The following is a 12,453-nucleotide window of genomic DNA, read 5'->3' on the forward strand; positions in this document are numbered from 1 at the left end:
CAGCAGACTTTCCCAATGCAACTCATCTTTTGATTTCAATGCCAAGAGAAGTTGATTGTGGATTTGAGCAGAATGAAATTGCTGAGGATCATGCAAAAACGGCTACAACAGTATATAGACTGTGAACTGCCAGACATTCAAGAAGGATTTAGAAGAGGCTGTGACACCAGGGATATCCTTGCTGATGTCAGGTTGATTCTGGCTGAAAGCAAAAAATACTATCAGAGCCCCAGTGTCAAAGTCAGTTCCTGTCCCGTTCTTGCCCTCACCTGCCACCTCCTCCTTTTCCCAACAAGACAGACGTCACTGTGTCCTTCCCCAAGGACTTCCTGGCAGGTGGAGTGGCTGCAGCCGTCTTAGAATGTGGTAGCGCCCACCGAGTGGGTCAAGCTGCTGCTGCAGGTGCAGCATGCCAGCAGGCAGATCACTGCAGACAAGCAGCACAATGGCATTTTATCAACTGCTTGGTTCTTATCCCCAAGGAGCAGGAATTTCTGTCCTGGTAGCGTAACCTGGTCAACGTCATCTGATACTTTCCCACTCAGGCTCCTTCAACTTTGCCTTCAAAGATAAATGTTATTGTTGTTGATAGGCGCTGTTGAGCGAAGTACGACTCATAGCAACTATGAATAAAAGATCTGAACCCCATCCTATCTTGTGCCATTCTCACACTTCCGGACACACAAGAACCTATTGCGGCAGTCACTGCTTTAATCCACATGGTCAAGGCTCATCTTCTCCTTCACCAACCCTCCACTCTTCCGAGCATCATGTCCTTCTCCAAAGAATAGCCCTTCCTAACAACATGCCCAAAGTTATGTGAGGTGAAACCTCATCATACTTGCCTCCAAAGAGCACTCTGGCTGCACCCTCTCCAAGATATATTTGTTCTTTTAACCATCCATGGAAGGTTCAGTGCTCTTCTCCAACATCACAGCTCAAAGGCATTCATTCTTCTGTCATCCCTATTCACTGTCCAGCTCGCAGATGCATAGTAAGTGATAGGAAAGACTATGGCCTGATACAGACACACCTTAGTCATCAAACTGACATCATTACTCCTCAATAATTTGGAGAGATCCCCAACTGCAGATTTTCCCAGTGCAGTGTGTCTCCATATTTTCTGACTGCTGGTACCAACAGTGTTAATTGTGGATCCACGTAAGATGAAGTTGTTGACAGTTTCAATCTTTTCTCCATCCTTCATGACATTGCCTATCCGTCCAGTGGTAAGAATCTTTGTTTTCTTGACATTGAGATGTAGTTCATACGGAAGGCTGCATCCCTTGGTCTTCTGCAACAAGTACTTCAAGTCCTCCTCACTTTCAGCAAGCAAGGTTGTGTCATCAGCATAACACAGGTTATTGATGAATATCCCTCCAATCCTGATGCCATATTCGTCTTCATAGAGTGTAGTTTATCTAATACTTTGCTCAGCATACGGATTAAATATATGTGGAGATAGAATACAACCCTGATACTCCCTTCTTAATTTTCAACCATGCAGTGTCTCCTGGTCCAGATAAGGGTTTTACATGACCACAATGAAGTGCTCTGGGATTCCCATTCTTCTGAAGGTCAACTATAACATATTATGATCCACACAATCAAATGTCTTTGCATAGTCAATAAATCACAAATAGATAGTCTTTTGGTATTCTTTTAGCCAGGCTCCATCTGATATTATCAATGATATTTCCAGCTTGGAGCCTCCTGTCTGAAACTTTTGGATTCTGGAGAGTAGGTTTTGATTTAATTGAAAGTCAGGTGTAAACTGTTTGGTTGGGTATTATTTTGTTAATAATCAAGTGTAATCAGATTGGTCATTTGGATTTATTTAACAATCAGCTATGGGCTGGAAGCCTCTTGTTTAAATTAATCAGGACCTGGTGGAGGAGGGGGGCTTTGTATTTAAAAGTTGGTTGGGCCTTGAATAAGGATTTCCAGCTTGGAGCCTCCTGTGTGAAGCAGTTGGATTCTGAAATGTAGGTTGTTTGGATTTAATTGAAAGTTGGGGATAAATTGTTTGGTTCTTTTTTATTTCATTAGCAATTAAATGTAAGCTGATTGGTCATTTGGATTTAGTTAATAATCAAAGATAAATACAAGCAGATTTTCCTGGGTGGTGTGGACAAGAGGACTCAGTTCTGGAGCTACTTGGCCAGGAACCTGGCACTGGTCAGCATAGGGTAGAGCTGCTGGGACAGTGTCCCTCTGCTTTGTCTACCTTCTCGATTTTACCTGTACCTACCTGGCAGCTGACATGGAGAAAGAAGCTGAAAGGGAGTTCAAAGGCCTCGGTGTCTGCCTGGTTAAGATCTCCCAATCTGACGGGATTGGAGGCCTGAAGCAAGGCTTTAATTTGTTTGTGCAGGGTGTTCTCATCTACTGAGCTGTCTACTTCAGTATCTATGACACTGCAAATGGAATGTTTCCAGATCCCAAATCACGTCTTCATTAGCTAGATGACCGCTCAGTCACAGCGGTGGCAGGCTTGACTTCCTACACATTTGACACCGTTCATCGTTGCATGATGACGCAGTCAGGGTGCAAAGGAACAGACATGTACACAGGGATACTGGATTACTGGAGGAAGACTTCTCAGCACGAAGGAGGCAAAGCTTTTCTGAAGGGCACCTGGTCCAGTGTGCTCAGAGGCATGGATGTTTGTCTTAGATGATGAAATCAAGAAGTTAACATTAGCAATGTCCTCCTTTCCTCCTGTGAATGGGTGTGTTGTATTATATTACATACCCTGACATATATTTTTGACAGACTGTGGCAGTCATTTCTCAGTGACAACTACTGACTAGTACTGACGAGGCAGTAATACTCACCTGATTAATTTTCTCTGAGAGCCGTTTTGAGGATGATGATGATGATAGGGCTCAATTGTATTTTTTTAATTTCAGTCACTCCTGATAAATAAAAAATGAAAGAAATTTAAAAAATAAATACCAGAAAAATGCCTGTTTGTGCTTTATTGACAATGCTAAGGCATTTGACTATGGGGATCATAATAATGATAATATAATGGCTAACATTAAGAAGAATGGGAATTCCAGAACACTTGAGCTGGTGTGAAACCTGTACCTATACCAAGAGTCTTTTGTGTAAACAAAGCAAAGGAACATTGCAGCTGGTGACCTCAAACCACGTGCCTTCAGGATTGCAGCTCAGCTTCTTGCCACTAAGCCACCATGTGCAAATTAACACAAAATTAAATTAACAGGTGGCCTAGTGGTAAGAAGTTGCACTGCAATCCCAAATTCACATCATTCAAATTCACCAGCTACTTTTCAGGAGAAAGATGACCTCCTCCTAAGCCATTTATAGTCTCTGAAAATCTTCTGAAAGGTCAGCTATGAGTCCGTTCCTACTTGATGACAAATAACAACAACAAAGGACCTGGATTCCCAAGTAAGACAGAGGGCTCAAAGCAAACAAAAAGCTGAGTGAACTAACTCCATCTCATAAGGACAGATACTGCATAAGACTATTATTGTAAAAATAAAGTGATAACTAGTAAAACATGTATGGGAACTCAAGAGGGGAAGGGGTGGGAGCAGTGGGGTGAGGATGGGTAGGGGCTAATTCACAGGGTTGCACATTTTGGTGGGTGGAGGGAGGGGGGAAGGAAATGGGAAGGATCTGGGTGAAAAGACAAGGTAAGGATGAGCAAGGTCCAATGGTGATTAATTTTATAAAACATAAGCATGCTTCACACATGAAACATGATGTGAATGAGGAATAATGTGAAATAACAGTGTTTAAAAAGTTTGTAAGCAAATAAATTTAAAAAAATAAAAATATTTACACTAAATTAGGTCAAGGGCTGTCTCTAGTCAGCCCAACCCTAAATCACCATATTAACCTTTATAAACCACGTAGAATGCTTACCTGTGGTCGTAAGTTTCTGACTCATGGAAATGCCACATATGCAGAGTAAAACTGTATTCCACAGGATTTTCAACCTGCTAACCTTCAAGTCTTACTTCTGAGCCACCTCTGGGGGGGTTGAACACTCGACTTTTAGGTCAGTGGTTGAGCCCTTAGTCATTTGTAGCCTATTAACCTTTTAGCCAAAAGGCCACATGAAGCCACCAGCAGCTCCATGGGAGAAAGATGAGCAGTCAAGGTGAGTTGTTAAGCTTTACAACCTCCAGTAGAGGCTCTGTATGAGTCAGAGCTCACTTAACGGCATTGAGTTTTTGTTTGAGACCACCAGAAGAATTTCCGGTGGGGTAATGTGTTGCCTGTTGCTCAGCTGAACAGGTTTGTGGTTTGAGTATACCAGCTCCTCACGAGGAGTGAGATAAGTTCCTCCCATGAGGATCTGTAGCCTTGGAGACCCTCTGGCAGGTTTCTATGAGTTGAATATACACCCAGCAGTGGTTTTAAGCCATCAAAATGGTAACAAATGCGACATAGCATAGTCACACCTACACAAGGAAGAGAGTAAATGTGGAATGGGTAGCCAGCAGGGGGTAGGTGGGGGAAAGGAGGAAATACTAGTAAATGTTAATGTTTGTTCTAACATTTACTTTATCCAGATGACTTCAATTAAGGCTGCCTCTAATTTCCACCATGAAGTGCAGAAGTCCCTGACTGGCGTCTTTTCCCTATTCCTTTTGCTGGCTTCCAACTCATAAGACATCGCTGAAAATTAGACAACATGTTGACAGAACGTAAGAATAGGTAATGGGGTCAATCAACCAAGAGCTGTTTTCTCGAGCACTCATGGCAATCTAATGCCATGTTAGACAGGGTGCACAATTCAAAAGACACTCAAACACCTCCATGATCTTAAATGTACTTGCTGGTTGGTAAATGAAAACAACTGGGAATAGCAAGCAGAAGTTATTTCCGTTGACCCATGTCTGAGGGTATGGCATACTTTGGGAGTTGGGAGACTATTCCCTGGAGACTAAGATAGTCTGAAACCATTCCAGCGAATCAGGAGATAGGATTTAATGGGTGGAATCAGCACCTATTGTTTTCCAGGGGAAAGGTTTGCAGTGGGCAAAAGGGATAGAGGACAGTTGCTTTGTGTGACTAAAGTGCCACAAGACACCCAGGGCCAATGTGGAAGGAAGCATAAGTGGACACAAAGTGTTCTGGTAAAGAGTCCACTAAGATATCAGGGATCAATGGTAAAAGGAACCCTGCTGTGCAGTGCTTGGACGTGTGATTGCTCACCAGAAGATTGGTGGTTTGGATTCACCAGTTGCTATACAGGAAAAAGATATGGCAGACTGTTGTTAGATGAAATTCAGCTGACTAGGACTCATAGCAAATGTGTGGATTACAGACCAAAACATTACCCTGTCCTGTGCCATCCTCCAGTCTCCATCATGCTTGAGCCTGTTACTAACAGGCAGTGGGTCAATCCACCTCCCAGAGGACAGTCCTTTTCTTTGCTGATCTACATTTCCCAGCATGATACCTTTCTGCAAGGACTTCCTGATAACATACCCAAAGTATATTATACAGAGTTTCACCATCCTTGCCTCTAACGAGCACCCTGGTTTAATTTCTTCTGAGACAGACGTATGTGTTCTTTAGACAGCTGAAGGCATATTTGGTATTCTTCTCCAACACGTCAATTCAAAAGTACGAATTCTTCTTTAGTCTTCCTTACTCATCATCCAACTTTCAGCTACATACAAAGCAACTCAAAATGCTATGGCTTAGATCAAGCACACCTTAATCTTAAATATTCTGTAGCACTTTGAAGAGGTCCTTGAAGGCAGATTTCTCAGTACAATATGTCTTTTGATTTCTTGACTGCTATTGCTATAGGTGTGGTGAATCTAAGCAAAATGATGTCATTGACAACTTCAATCTTTTCTCCATCTATCATGATGGACCTTCCGATTTAGTGGTGAGAATTTTTGTTTCCTTGGTGTTGAGATGTAATCTTTTGAAGGCTGCAGTCTTTGATCTTTTGCAGTAAGTGCTTCAAGTCTTCTTCAGTTTCTGAAAGCAAAGTTGTATCACCTGCATAATGCAAGTTGTTGACCAGTCTTCCTCCAATACTGATGCCACAATCTTCTTCATACAGTCCTTTTTTCTTGAATGATTTGCACAACATATGGATTGAATAGGTATGGGGAAAGGATACAAACCTGTCAGACACCTTTCCGGGTTTTCAACCACGCAGCTTGGTCTATGTTGTTTACATTATGCTATGATGCTTGATTGTATAATGTCTTTAATTGGCATTTAAAATAACATCAGGGTCCCTCTTGGTGGATAAATGTTAGAGGGCATCCATATTCAGACAATCTAAGCAGAAAGACCTGACAATCTACTCCCAACTATTAGCAAATTGAAACCTAATGAGTTACAACCCATATTGTCCTGTATGGTAGAGGAAGGGTCCAGTGGGAGATTTGTGATTGTAATTCAAAGGCAGTCTATTTCAACCCATCAGTTGTTCTGATGCAGAAAGGTAGACAATCTCCTCCCATGGAATTTACAACTTTTGAAAACCAGAAGATGGTGAGTCAGTTCCTATTCCATTGGAAGTGGGGAGAGAGAGGGGGAGGGTGTGTGTGTGTGTGCGTGTGTGTGTGTGTGTGTGTGTGGAGAGAGAGAGAGAGAGAGAGAGAAGGAATAGGAATAGGAATAAGAGTAGGAATGGTGCAGATGAGCCTCTTGGGTTGAACGGACTTCTGCATAATAGCCTCGAGAAGGTGTCAGAGGCTGTTGTACATGTGGACCATAAATCAAACAGCTCAATGGCAGTGTTAACAAACTTTCTGAATATGTGCTCACTATTTCCAGTAGATGGCAGTACTACATAACAAGCCAAAGTTAAGCATGCTTTTCCTTTTAAGCTATCGCGGTCAGCTAGCTCAGCCTCAGAGCTCAGCAGTCAGACTTGGATGATAGTTTGGTGGGTGGACGGAGGGGGTGCAGGAATTAGGAAAGATCCAATGGACACCTGGAAGGATGGGGTAATAGTTTCCTGAGAATTAAATAACCCAGGTGATTACCAATCTGTCCTGTGCAGCAACTTGTAGATTCGAACCGGCAGAGTAGCAGCACAACTCCTTGATCGTCAAAGCTCCCTTCTAAGCTATGGACTTTAAACAAGCAAACAACTGACAAATGATTCCTTTTGTTAGAGTTGGTAAATAAATATTGAAGCATAATTCACCCAGTCCCTGGCTTTCCATTTAAAGAAGTAAAACGCAGCTGCAAAGGCCCAATCTGAGCAATGATATGTTATTTAACTGGGGACAGGAGACAGTGAAACTTTGAACCAAAAGATGAATGCTCAAGATGGGAAGGGGGAAAGGGAAGCTTTGCACTTAGAGGAACTGTTAACAAGCAAGGTGGCTGGAATATAGCAAGGAGGCGGGAGTATAGTTCAACCTAACTAGTTGAAGTTAGGTCTGAGATACACCCTGTGGGACAGTGTAGATTATATTCCATGTGGGTGCTGAATGTTCACGCCAGACCTAGAAGTTCTGTGATTTTAAAAAGGCTTTTCCCTTCCCTGTTCGAATGTTTGAAACAACAGGCAGAAGTAAGAATTCTTCCACCTCAGCTTGGGCAGCGGAATGGCAAACATAAAGACTGAGATTTCACATACTTGTCCCCCGATGTTGAATGGACACTCAGGTGGCCAAAGCAGCTGCACACCTCCCTTTCTTTCTTCTTTTTTACATATCCCTTTCTTTTACCCTCCTCACCCCCATCCATGTCCAGAGTTAGCCTCAGCCTGCTACCCAGCCAAGCTCTCCAGGAATTGAACTAGGTCTTCCTCTTTCCTAGGGCCAGGGAAAGGGACCCTAACTCTCCCATCACCATGTGTGGCAGCAGTGAGAGGCACAGTTTACCAACACAAACCTGACAAATATCTGGAAAACTTTAAAGGAGCCTCATTTTTGTTTGAAAGAGAGATGTAATGTTGTTGTTGTGTACCACTGAGTTGGAACCAATCCACAGCTGACCCTCTGGAGGATTTTCAGAGGCAGTTAACTAACTGCACAGGAGGAGATTGTCCATCCTTTCTCCAGTGAAGCAGCTGGAGGCCTCAAACGGCATGCCCTCAGGACTGCAGGGCAGTTTCTTGCCACTAGGCCACCAGAGCTCCCTGAGGGCCTCATTTTTAAATACTTATTTTAATGCTAATCCTAAGGTTAGTATAAAGTACAGTGGGGATTTTTTTTTTAAAGACTCATGAAAACAATTAGTCCATAGAACCAAGGGCCCGGAAGATCTTCAACTTCCACAGCACTGAGACCAGGTAGATTAGGTGGTGCGCAGCTACTCTGAGATCACAGTAAAAGATCCTACACAGTAAAGTCAAAACCGCAACTCATTGCCAACTCGTTGAGTTGGAAGCTACTCACAGCTGACCCTCCACTGGATTTCCAAGGTTGTAAGTCACACTGGAGTAGACTACCCATCTTTCTCTCACAGAGCCTCTGGGGGACTCAAACCCCCAGAGAGGCAGTTCTTTGTGTTAGTAATGCAACCCCCTACAGACCCTGCTACCAGAGCTCCCTTTTGAGTCGGGTTGTAGTTCCACTTCACCCTACTTAGAAAAAGTGGAATTTATTCCAGTCTACTTTGTAAACTTCCACTCAAAATCAACTAATAGTAAAATGTTTTTGAAAAATTATGACATTCTCTTAGTTTAGTTTTAGACAAATCTGCATTCATAGACCCCTCAAGAGGTGATCCTTAAGACATTTGTTTAATAATCGGCCTTCTCATTCAGAATTCTAAACCGCTTTTCACTTGGCATTGCTGCAGGCGAGGGTAGGTAGACCCTCCTGAGGAAGGAGAGTAGCAGGGATGCCTGCAAAGCTTTAGCCTGCAATTTAGACAAAGAACTTCAGACACAATAAAACATGATTCCGACCACTTTTTTAAGGAATAATGTGGAAATGTGTAGGTGCTCTTAGTCGTTCATACCCTGTAGAATATCATACTTATTTAAATACCAGTTGCCAGAAAAACTCTTGGAAACTTCTCTGCAATCTTCCTTCTGCGTTTACTGAAAAATTGCAGTATTATTTTCCAAAGGCTTGATTGTGTGTGCCGAGGTGGGTGGGGTGGGGTATATTTGGCTAACAGGTTTCTTAAATCTACATTAGAAGAGCACGTGGGTTCAAATATCAGAAAGCATACTAGCTTTACAGGATTTCACATTAGAGGCAGTAGAACGTGGTGCTTACTGAGTCATCAGCTGGGGGTCTGGTGTCTTGGTTTTCATGTCTACAAAATCGTTTCTAATCTAGGTTAGTATGAAGATTTCATGATAAAAATGCATATAAAGCACAGTAGCTACCACACTGGAAGACTCAATAAATGGCTTTGATTCTTAACAATTATTTGATTGCATCTCGTATCTATATATATGCCAACTATATCACAGTATGATATAAACTCACTCACTACTTTGTCCAAATCCATTGTCCAGGGCTCACAGTACAAACACATGACCATAAACTCTTTATTATGCTTTTGAAATAAGAAAATATTAACATAAATATTTGATTTTTTTAAGTGAAATTATCATATGACAAAAAAGGTCCAAGGATAGAATATATCTACAAAGGTTAGGTAGTTTCTTCATCTTTTCCATTAAGTCCATTCCAAAATGCAACCTGAAGTGGGATAAATAAATATTTGAGATGTAGAATCCTCCCACCATAGTTTTGATCTTTATTCTACAAAATACATCGTTTCCCTGAATCTCTCAGTTTTTAAAATGAACAGCATAGGCACATGGAACCTTAACAGTAAAATTCTATGTAGGTGACAAAACAGTAAACTGTAGCATCTACGTTCTTCTTACTGGTTTGCTACAGATTTTGCTCTGAAGTTAAAGTAAAAATGCAAATTTACATATTTATAAAGCAAGACTATTACAAAGGTTTTTACATCAATCTTTAAAAGCTGTTATCTCTAAGCTTGTTTTTCATGAAAACTTATGACATTTTAGATAAAATACACTGGAGAACCACTTATGATTTTGTGTAACTGCTATGAAAAATAGATAAAGAATATTTACAGATTTTTGTATTTCAAAAAATCTTTACACTTGAAAATTCAAGAAATAACATAAGATGTAAAATGCTATTACAAATATATTTAACTTCATTTTAACTGTGATTCTTTTTGCAGATATTTTCAAAAGACAGATTTTTTTTTTAACTGCTAAAGACAAAGTAAAGGAGCTTAAACAAAATTCTCTAAGGAAAAAAGTTAACATTAAATGCCTCTTCGGAAAATTATGAATGAAATATTTGTTTCTTCCATTACAAAATGTACTAACTCGTTCTGAAATTCTTGTGAAGGCATGTAAGTGTGTGAAATAATCCAGTTATAGGGTCGGACCCTTGCTGAGAATGCACAGTCAGCCTGGAATCTCCTTCCTTGTTGTTCTCCACCCCTCACCCTCAATTTGTGTGACCTCTGTACATGCCTTTCAGGGTCCTTGCAATTGAGGTCTAACTTTTTTCTTTTCTTTCTGTGCTTCCATCTGAACACTCAGAAATTATTTCAAATCATAGGAGATTGAAATGCTTGGGAACAGGTGAAATATTATTCTGCTCTAGTGAGTTAAAGTATGTGGGAGTTAAGGAAACAGTAAAGTATTATAGCAGCTCTGAGGGTATCGTTTGTAGGGAGTTGCTAACCTGAAGGCCATGCCCCTCCAGCAGTTTTAATCCACCAGAGGCCTCAGAGAAGAAAAAGAGGCAATCTTATCCATTGTGATTTAGTGGAGGAGCAATGTCTCTGTTCCCCCAGGCCTGACCCCACGCCTGACCCCTAGGCCTGACCATTCCTTGAGGAGGCATATGCTTTAAGAAGGCTTGACCACGTCCCACAAGAGGTCTAGATGACCAGATCCTGGTAAGGCCCTGGGCCTTATCATATACTGACAGGACCTCTGCCCCCAAATGCCTGAGCGAACTACCATCCCCTCTCAATCTTCTTAACAGTCCCTATAAAAGGAAACTGCTTTTGTCCGCCTGCACGCCATTCTGAGCTTCTCTGTGTGCAGTCACTTGGCGTCCCTCTCAAGCCTACTCAAAAGGCCTGTTTTTCAATTGGGACCAGCTTTTAACAATTAGAGCCTCAAAAACCAGATGGAGTTTCATTAGGACTCGAAGCCTATTTGATGGCACTGAGTAAGTGAGCCGTCTCAGCTTTTTCCTTATGTCGCCTGGCCAAAGCTATTATGAATGAGCATGAAGACGCTGAGGTTATCTCCTGAAGCCTTCCCGTTGAAAATGTCCACTAGGATTCTAATGATCAGAGGTGAAGAACAATAGATTTAGAGGAGTGTTTAATAGGATAAAAGGTGTCTGGTCTTTACAAGATTGTTAAAATATTTTTCAGTTAAAACTCCTGTTAAAAGTCCTGTTTTGGGTGATGATAAAGCTATGTCTGACCGGAAGAAGAAAATTTTATCGGAGACCTACTGTTTCAAGAATTTCACTCCTGTCTAGTTGGAATAGTGCCAACATTTTTCTGCTCTTAAGAGGAAGGAGCCTGCTGTTTAAAAGCATTTCTTTTGTTGTGAGAGAAGAAATGTTTGGTGTTAACATTCCAGGTAAGCCTGAAAAGTCACCATGGACTTTTTGGACATATTACACTAAATTGAGAATGACTATTACGAATGATAGCAGTAGCGGAAGCTCCTGGGACATAGTCTTAGGAAAAGACCTTTCATTTTCCTGGCAGAATTTAAAATGTTGTTATGTTGTTATGTGCCGTCGAGTCGCCTGCGACTCATAGCGACCCAATGTACAACAGCCCTAAACTCCGCTCTGTCCTGTGCCAATCGCACTGTCTCTGACACTCCCATCCCAATTATCCCAGTCACTGAATCAATCCACCTCATAGAGGGCCTTCCTCTCCTGCGCCATCCCTCCACCCTCCCAAGCATGATGTCCCTCTCTAAGGACCGGTCTCTCCTCACTACATGTCCAAAGTAAGTTAGACGGAGCCTCAGAATCCTTGCCTCCAAGGAGCCACCCGGTTTAACCCTCTCCAGGACAAATCTATTTGTTTTCCTAGCAGTCCATGGTATTCTCAATACTCTTCTCCAGCACCACAGCTCAAAGGCATCAATTCTCGTTCTATCCTCCTTGGTCATTGTCCAACTCTCTGATGCATAACAGGTTGACTGCGAAGACCATGGCCTGTATCAGACGCACCTCCATTAACAAACCCCACTTTCAGTACCAGTCTGTGAATCAACAATGAATAAACCTCTTACTTCTGGTGTGGCTCTAGAGGCACCAAGAGGCTGGGCTCTGGGCTCTGTATCTGCTTTCTGCTCTGGGGCAGTGAGGGGCTGTGCTCTTCTCAATTCCTCTGGCCGTTTCAGAAAGATGCTCACAGCCCTGTGACTCCATATCACATTTTTTGCTTGCTAAACACAGTGTGTGTCTCACAAAACAATGAGTTCTACCTCTA

The 12,453-nt window shown here is 41.9% G+C and overlaps 1 pseudogene; it reads left to right on the forward strand.

Moving 5' to 3' along the window:
• Nucleotides 1-38: 38 nt before the first annotated feature.
• On the forward strand, nucleotides 39-2,759 carry LOC102872472 (annotated as a pseudogene).
• The last annotated feature ends 9,694 nt before the right edge of the window (nucleotides 2,760-12,453 follow it).

The sequence above is a fragment of the Elephantulus edwardii genome, unplaced genomic scaffold (genome assembly GCF_000299155.1).
Source record: "Elephantulus edwardii isolate Elephantulus edwardi_28Jun2011 unplaced genomic scaffold, EleEdw1.0 scaffold00007, whole genome shotgun sequence".
Taxonomy (NCBI): domain Eukaryota; kingdom Metazoa; phylum Chordata; class Mammalia; order Macroscelidea; family Macroscelididae; genus Elephantulus; species Elephantulus edwardii.